The sequence below is a fragment of the Brachyhypopomus gauderio genome, chromosome 11 (assembly GCF_052324685.1).
Source record: "Brachyhypopomus gauderio isolate BG-103 chromosome 11, BGAUD_0.2, whole genome shotgun sequence".
NCBI lineage: Eukaryota > Metazoa > Chordata > Actinopteri > Gymnotiformes > Hypopomidae > Brachyhypopomus > Brachyhypopomus gauderio.
In genome coordinates, this window is record NC_135221.1 from 13,238,113 (window position 1) to 13,247,499 (window position 9,387).

Genomic DNA, 9,387 nt, shown 5'->3' on the forward strand with positions numbered 1-9,387 from the left:
TAAGTAACTTTTAATTCTAGATCTCTGCAGCTTCAAAGGATGCTACAAATGATACATCTTTTGATTACTTGCTGTCTGGGAACCACCAAAATGAGCAGAGAGCAGCTGTTTGATTTTTAAAGCTGTACTACATGCATCCTAGGTATCCTCATCCTGGCTTTATGGGCTTGTTATTGTTTATGTGTGGAACATGTTCAAAACTGTAAACTCCGCAAAAGATCCGATACTACCACCATTGTTACAGAAAGTGCCCCTTGCTATCTGCTGAAAGGCTCATAGTCTCGTACACTGCACAGATCCTTTCTGCCTTTTGTGCCGCCATCCTCGAGCTCCTGCCATGCTTATTTGCTGCATGTTCTCTGGTATGCGGAGCACGGCTGGCCTTAGAGCAAGCAGCTCAAACCCTTTAACCCGCTTTACTTGCTGGGCCTTCATGGCCCAGCTTTCACATGGAAATGAGGATTTTATGACAGTGGGTCCATTAGATAGCTTTCTGAACACATTCAGTCTAGGTGATACAACAAATGAGCAAATATATTCATCGTCACTTTGTAAAATGGTGTTCTGCACCTATTTGTTACAAGAACTACCGGTATATTAGATCCACATGTACTACAATGAGACAAAAGACGTTCACACCATCATATATAATCTCCTTTATCAAGGACTTTATAAAGATTTCATGCAAATGAAACTCTGCTCTTGCTTTGCATCAGATCACATGGGCCTTTTTCCTCTGTTGTAACTGAAGGTAATAATTCTGAGAGCCGATCTTGTTTGTGCCCAGTATATTGAAAGGCTGCTTTGAACCACTCCGAGCAGCGCCGTGGTTCCTCTCCTCTCCGTTTTGTGTGTGGAATCAGTCCTTTGCATTAAAGTATGTTCGGAGCTGATTTCTTGGCATCCTCCTCCCTGCAACCGCCCTTCTCAGCCTTCTGTGAAAAATAACAAACATGCAGTCTCATCGTCCTCTCATGTGACAGGATGTGATGGATTTTGTTGTAAATGTCAACTACAAGGATATCCTAATTAAAAGTGAGTAGAATAAACCATAGTGTTGATCTCAATTTCATCAAGCGCTTTAAATCTCCTGCAGGCTCATGAACCTTATGTTGAGTGTCACTAACGTCTGGAGTGAAAGATGAGATAACAAGAGAGAACATATTGGATAAACATCAGTTCAACAAGTAGTTCAGAATTCTGGTGCGCAATGAAAAGTCTAAGAAGGTCAATCATGGCATCTCGGTCATGCTCCACAGATAAAGTCTCGCTTATTTTCTGCCGCTAATCTCCTTTGTTTTTGTGGTGTTTGCACACGGTTATAGAAATGCTCTTTGCACCATGTTGTGAATTATGCCGTTTTTATCCCTTCCAGCAGTGAGGAAATGGTGGAGTAGAAGATAACTCACAGGTTTGTGCTTCAACCCAAGCAGAAGCACCTGATTACTGCTCATTTACATTTAGGGCATTTAGCAGTCGCTCTTATCCAGAGCGACTTACAAAGAGCTTTGCATCTGTTCACAAAATTCGTCCTAGATAATAGCACAGATAGGTCAGAATTCAAGATACCCTTGAGCCAGACTATTACTAAACTACAGGAATCAATGTCATTACCTATTGCTTTGATTGAAACAAGCTCACTTAAGCAGTAGTTAAACTTTTACCAAGAAGCGCAAATAACCTTAGATGGGTAGACATACAATTTAAGAACGACAACAAGTGCTATCTGCTGAGTTAGCGCTAATTTAAGAACTCAACAAATAGGTGAGTCTTCAGTCTACGTTTGAAAACGGCAAGAGATTCTGCAGTCCGAGCAGCTAATAGAAGATTGTTCCACCATCTTTGAGCCAGGACAGAGAATAGTCTGGAGTTTTGTCTTCTTGTCTTCTGTGAGACTTTAAACATGGAGTTTTGAGTCGAGCCATGCTTGAGATACGGAGTGCTCGCGGCACGGATCGGGCTTTGACCATGGACATCATGTAGAGAGGGTAAATGAGGTTCTTGGGGTTGTGATAACTATGGTGGTATTTATGAGCTCTGTGGGATACATACACAAAGCACAAAATGAAGCTCCTCTTCGATTTCTGGTCTTTTGTGGAATATATTCCCCAACCCTGATATAAAAGGTACATGCACACAAACATTTATTGGTGCCTTCTATCATTATGCTAAGACATGATAGGTCTGATAAGTCTGCATAAATGGCTTTCAATAATATGAATGAATGAATGTTCAAATCATATATACTGTAGATAGATAGATAGATAGATAGATCGATCGATCTATTGATTGATTAAATTGGTTACACTTCACAAAGGTTTTCTGTACTACTATCTCCAAAATGGTGCACTAAATTAAAAGAGATTTTTGAGAACTTAAAAAAAAGGTTGAAACTTATAATACTGAAAGTTACAAAGTGATTTCTAAAGACTTGGACCTCTACAGTATTAGTTCATGGTACCATCAGGATTAAGGATATGTCGTTATGTCGTTTCCAGTGTCAAGGCATTTTAATACTAATGGACATTGTATTAACTACATATCTCTTTGTATAGCCAGTTGTAGCTATGGCAGCAATGAAATTAGGAAATTCAAAGAAATAGAACTGAAATAGATAGAATAGAAATAGATCTACACTACTGGAACTTTAGAACCCCATGGAATGAATGTGGTGATTTAAACATCTACATTTGCATATATAAACTGATTCCTCCTCATATTAAATCAGAAGCACTTTGCTTTGTGCTTTGTGTACTTGACTAAATGTTTTTATCTCTACAGATAGATACATAGATAGATATAAAATGGTGCATATCAAAAGAGATTTTAGAGAACGTTGAAATTAATAAGACTGGAAGTTACAAAGTGATTTCTAAAGACTTTGGCCTCTTTCAGTCCAAAGTCAGGCAGCCAATGGAAAAAAAATCAGCACCATTGCTAATCTGCAAAACAGAGGGCATCCTACCAAGATCAGTGCACACAAGAAGCTCACGCACGTGAAGTCCCTAGAGTGACTACAAAGAAACTGAAGGCATCCCCTCCATGTGATAACATCTGAGATTATGGGTCCTCCAAAAGGAAAAGAAAAACCTTTGCTGCCTTTCCCAAGTTTTCTAAAGATGAGCTGGATTGTTATCATCTGTAGTGGTGCATGCCACTGCTCTGTGGGCCCATGAGACAAAAGGTGGAATTATATTTGGGAAAACTGGATATTACACATTGCATACTACCAAGCATCAATATTTCATCGCAACTGAGAAGTCCAATGGTGTGAATCTACAGCCGTAGGACTGCAGAACATCCTCAGGTTGTGGACAGATCAAAGAGGTTCAGAGACTAGTGAAGTCCAAGTGGAAGAAGTTCTGAGGGAGAATGTCAGAGGACCTGATATGAACTCCAAAGAGTTTGGGAAATGCAGTTTGACACAGAATTCAAAAAGCACAAGCAAAGCTAATGTAGTATGGCTCTAATAAAAAAATCTGTAGTTTGAAAAGATAAAATCAGATACCTGCCCTCTGCCCTAAATATATGTGGGAATGTCATGTGAAGCAGTCCATTTAAGTAAGGGATTCCAAAGTAATTATTAATAAACTGAAGCTGTCTTGTATATGAGAATATGCCAAAATACCTCATAATTACTGTTTAGGACAGAGTCTATAGAAATTGTTTTGCTGACACTATTACCACTAAAGAGGGTTCAGGTAGTTAGAAAGGGGTTTACAAGTTTACACGTTTTACATATTTGTATAGCATTGACTTTAATTCCACAAATATTGCATAAATGTGTTTGTTGTTTGATAAAACTGTTTAAAATGTATTTATCATTGTCTTACTAATATATATCAATGTCACATTCTAGCTGCCATTTACGGAGAAGTCCAGGTATTTCAAAGAATGTGCAAGTGTTCCTTTGTAAACATTTATATCTCAGGCCTCCGTGCCTTCATCTGTGTGCAGGCTTTGGCCAGTTCAACTTGGACAGCTCAGTCTTGGAAAGAAAAGAGAATTGTAGATGTTCTGTACTCAAAATTACATAAAAAAAGGTTAGAGAGTCAGACAAACTGTTGTGTAACTGTAGAGGTTTTAGCCTCTATCTCCCTCTCCCTTTCACTGTGTTTCGCACTGTCAGGTTAGAGCATGCGGGGAGCCGGGTTAAGAGTCTCCAAAGAGAAGACTGCAGTGTCAATACATCAATCATGCATAACCTAAGATGTTTGAAGTGGTACAAAAGCTTGTTTATTGTCTCCAAAACCACAAATAAATCGAACAGCCTGTGAAAACATGGCCAAGCAAGAGCTGTAGTTTTCGTTGCTGATTGCTATGGAGTTTAAAAGCCATTGTGCCTCATCTCTCGTAATGATCTGTGAGGCTGATTTTGTTGTTTTCAGTTTAGAGCAGCTGATGTGATCTAGACAGCGGATGTGAACCTGAGTGATTGTTGGAGAAACTGGGTATTAGACTCGAACCACGGTTGCATGCCTGCATTGTCCAGATATTTTACCACATCAGTATAATCAATTTTATTATGCTTATCTGTTCCACTCTTTCTTCAGAAAAATGTCCTGATAAAAAATTAATTTTTTATTGCAGTATGTGTGTGTGTGTGTGTGTGTGTGTGTGTGTGTGTGTGTGTGTGTGTGTGCAAGGGTGTACCTTTCAACAGCTTTTCCCTGTTCCAGCGGCTGCCCCTGGTCTGGGAACTGGGCCAAGTTCTCAGCCACACCTTCAAAATAAACTCCAGAGTTTTTTTCATTGGAACTGGAGCCGAACTCCAAGTGAATGTTTAAACTGATGAGTGTTAAGGTCAAGTGCTCATACATGGGCGTCTGTATGAATATGGTTATTTCATATCTCAAAGAGGGCTCAGTGAAGCTGTTCCATGAACAGTTTTCCAATGCTTCATGAAATAATAATAATAATAACATTCAGATGAAACCCAGGTGGTTTTCATGGTTGTTTGTTTGGTCATTTCAATTTTCCCCACTTAAAAAAAAAAAATTACAAAATGAACTCTACTTGCGGATGAATGCTTTACTGTTATTCTGGTACACATTCACTGTTTACATAAACTTTAAGAGGCCTACATTGTGATGATCCAGTAAGTTATTCCTTTATTTAAGAATTTCACCTTTTGATATCTAATATGGATGATGCATGTTCTGAGCTGGGATTTACTTTTCATGAATTGCAGAAATTCAGTAGTAGAACTGTTGTTTCACTTTTCATTCATAAGTCATTTCACTTTTCATTCATGTAACTGGAATACATCTTAAAAACCTTAATAAATATTCACATAGATTCCCCCCACCCCCACATTACAGTGGCTTTTGGCTTTAATAAGAACCCAGTAGGCCAATTCTGTTTCAGGCTTACTGACTTACCTTTTCAAACATGGGGGTACATATGAGTCACACCATCAGTCACAGCCAAGAACAACCACGGAGTCTTTTATAAGCTGTCACGAGCTGCACTAATGTGTAGCTCGCAAGACGAGACTTGAATATATGATACCAAACTGCCCTACACAGTGCAAACGGCGACCAAATGGTTAACTGATAGTTCATTGTGTCTCGGAAAGCTTTTTACCAATCGAGAGTAAGGATATATCATTTATACCATACCCTATATGCTCCTAAAACAAGGTTTGGGAGTTGGCATGATTCTCAAAACCTGAGCAAACATGTTTTCAGGAATGATGCTTTTCTTGCAAATTGCCACATGGAGGGATAATAATTGTGAATTAAGCAATAGAACACGACAGGGAGCGTGCTCGCGAATAACATCACCATTGTGATTGGGTCGTAGAAAAATATTAAATACCTTTTAAATCCTCCCCCAAAAGTAGTCCCATAGAGAATGGCTTGATGCTACGAACAGACAGTAACAACCGCTTGCCCAGTAGAGCATGAAAGGCAAAAAAGGTTTATAGCACTACCAAATAACGTTAGTTGGAAATGAAAGTGAAAATAAATGAATGAAAGCACAAAAATGCATAGTAATAATTAAATAATTTAGCTATTTAATATGGTTTATATATGGTTTTAATATGGTTTTAGCGGGGGGGGGGGGTGTAAAATGGACACAAATTAAGTATTATATCGCGATCGATCGATCGCCAGTGGTTGGCGAACTAGTAACTCATTGACTCATAGATGTAGATCAGTGCTAAATAAACTAGATTTTTTCAGCGTAAGAAATCGGATGAATGGCGTGTGAGCGTGTGAAGACGGTCAAATGCGTGTGTCTCACGCTCATTGCGTGAGAGTTGGCAACCCTGCTGTCACAGTGGTGGACATAAACGTTTTCAGAGTTATTTGCTGTGCGTCTGCAGTCACTCGCTTCAAATGTGCTACAGGTGAAAAAGTTATCCATTGTATGGGCTGTGTGAATAAAATTAATCGAATACAGTTTAGTTGTAAAAACCCGTGCTGTTATGATGAATATGTTATGTTGTGATTATACTGTCATGACAGCACAGTTAGAATAAATCTCAATTTGTGATGTCGTTGTGTAACACGTTGTCTAAAATCTTGAGTAGCCTAGTTACACTGTGTATTTATAGCCTACTTATTTACAATGTGTATTACGTGTTTTTCTTGCAACAAACCTATGTAAATTATGTGTTAAACGTAGTGTTAAATTAAGGTTTGAAGTACATTTTATTCAAAGGGGGCTTTGATCAGCAAAGACATCCAACTGAACTGAACAATTTTGGCTCTCAGCCTTTCCCCCTTTTGATGTCTCCAAGTTGGCAGATCCTACCCAAAGTCCAATCTCACACACAGGAGAAAGACAGCTTTTCAGTACAGACACATGAGAAAGATAGCTTTTTAGTACAATCAGACACATGAGAAAGACAGCTTTTTAATACAATCAGACACAGGAGAAAGATAGCTTTTCAGTACAGTCAGACACGGGAGAAAGACAGGTTTTTAGACCTTTTCAGTGCAGTCAGACACAAAGATCTTCATTTTGAAAGTGCTGGAATCACCTAGAACAGTTGACTATTATTGACTATTATAACAGTAAAGAAGGACTGCTATGTGGTACTTGGAAGACTTAGTCAGTGGCCTGTTGATTTAGAAGTATGCCACTGATATTGAGTTGTTGTTTTTTTTTGTCTTAGTTGTATCAAATAAAGCCTTGCTGCTTATCCAGAATGCTGTGGTGACGAGGGCTGAATGCTGGTGAACTGGAGTGACCTGCTTTGGCTTTGTGCGGTGTCTCTGAGCCACAGCCCTGTGCCCCACTGAGACCGTGCAAAAAGGCAGCTGTGCTCAAATGTCGGGGCGTGTCCCCCCCCTCCCCCCGTGCCCCCGCCAGGGAGATGATTCGCAGTGTAGGGACCCCAGAAAAGAGCCGGGGCCTGTTCTCCACCTCTATGACTCACTCCGCCTTTTACTTTGACACGCCCACACAACCACTACCACCTCTCTGTCTCTCTCTGTCTCTCTCTCTCTCTCTCCCCCAGCTTTATTCACTTTATTATTTCATGCTCTTGCACTGTCTTTCTCTCTCTTGTTTGCACTTATTTTCCTTGCTTATTTTCCTGTTTCTTTTTTCTCTTTCTTTCTCCCACACCCACCACTCTCTCTCCCCCCCACTCTCCCTCAATGACTCTCTCTCTCTCTCTTACTCTCTGACTCTTTCACTTCACTGCAAGTAGCTTCACTCCTGAGGCTTCTCCCCTTCTCTGCCGAGCTCCCACCCCCTCGTCCTTTCCTGCGTGGGCTGTAGTGAGGCCATGGCGTTCTCCCATTCAGCCTACTGTCCGAAGGGGTGGCTATTGGGAGGCGCTGGGGGAGGCCTTTCACAGGAGTATTACAGAACAGCGCCAGGCACTGATAAGCCTCCAGTTACGGCCTCCAGGGAGCAGCCTTGTCCGCCTCCACTCCCCACCTGGGGGTGAGGGCTTTCTCTGCCACTGCGGGGAAGGGCTTCTAAAAGGGCAAAAAGCGTACAAGACAAGGCAGCACAAGGCCATTGGTGGGAGCTATTAGTAACTTTAAACCACATGACCTGTGACTAAGGTCCTGTGCTGATTCCCACTGCTGTTGGGGGCAGGGAGGGATTCAGGGGAATGCACACAGTTTAAATTTATAAAGACCTTTGTCACACATTCAAAAGTGAGGGATAATGCTTTTTTTTTTTGCTAATGTATGACTGTCACAGGAGAGGCTGGATTTCAGGGGAGAAGCTTTTAGTCTCATCTGCCTGGACTCTTAACGAGGCTGCCTGCCCACACAGATACTGCCACAGCACTCTGACTAATGCTGACAGCGAAAGCAGTGTCAAGGGGTCTGAGACAGAAACACTTATGCAAGTCCATTTATTTTTACCTGTGAAATCTAAATTCTATGCCTTAAAAGGTAATGATAGTTAATGGAATTGGGTTTAGAACCACTGAAAAAGTATACTTACTATTTGCATATATGTTGACTGCATAAATGTCTTAATGGAGAGGTGCATTGAACACATTAGGTCTGTGTGTGGGTGTATGCCGTTGTTCTCTGTACATCAGACACGCACGACTAATGTACATTTCATTCGTAAGATCTCAGAAATGAGCTCTCATGAACCCTCTCTCTGGCTTACACAAGCTAATACACAGGCACTCATCTAGAGGACTCTGCATATAAACATCACGAATGTTCTGCGGTGCGAATATGATAAAGGCCTCTGAGGAGGTTCCTGGTGAAAGAGCACCTGGAGCTCTGGCAGGCCACAGTGTGTTCCTGCACACCCACAGCACCTCCTCCATCCTCGGTGAAGGTGCGGGAAAAAGATGTAGCCGCCGGATGCTACGTGAACTTAATGGCACTGGTGCTTATTATGACTGGTGCCAAACATGAGGAAATAGATAGCAAACTTGACATTTACTATAGTCTATAAAGTCTTATAGGATTACCATTATACATTATTAACATTACACCATCATGCATAATAGAATGGCTTCACCCTTTACCCTGTTTCAGGGAGGTGGTACACTTAACACTGCCTCTTCCACCCATGTAGATCACTACAGACAACATAGATGGAGTACTGAAACCCTAGATGGAAACTGGGAAAATGTATTGTTTTGTTATCTGCTAATGATTACAACTTTTTATTTCATATATTTAATTACCTAATAATGTAGTCACACTGAGCAACTCCTCCCATATTACCTGGAAAATATGAAAACAGTCTGACTTCAAAAGCTTGCTTATTTGGCAGTTATTTTAAGAAGCATGGTTGATATTATCATATTATTATTATTGTTTTGTTGTTGTTGTTTTGTAGTTTTATTCTGACATAGTTGATCTTCAAACATGATCTTCATTTCTCATGCAAATATGAGAGTTATACAGCAAACACTAGGTTCAGAGAAGAGTCTATGGATTTCTA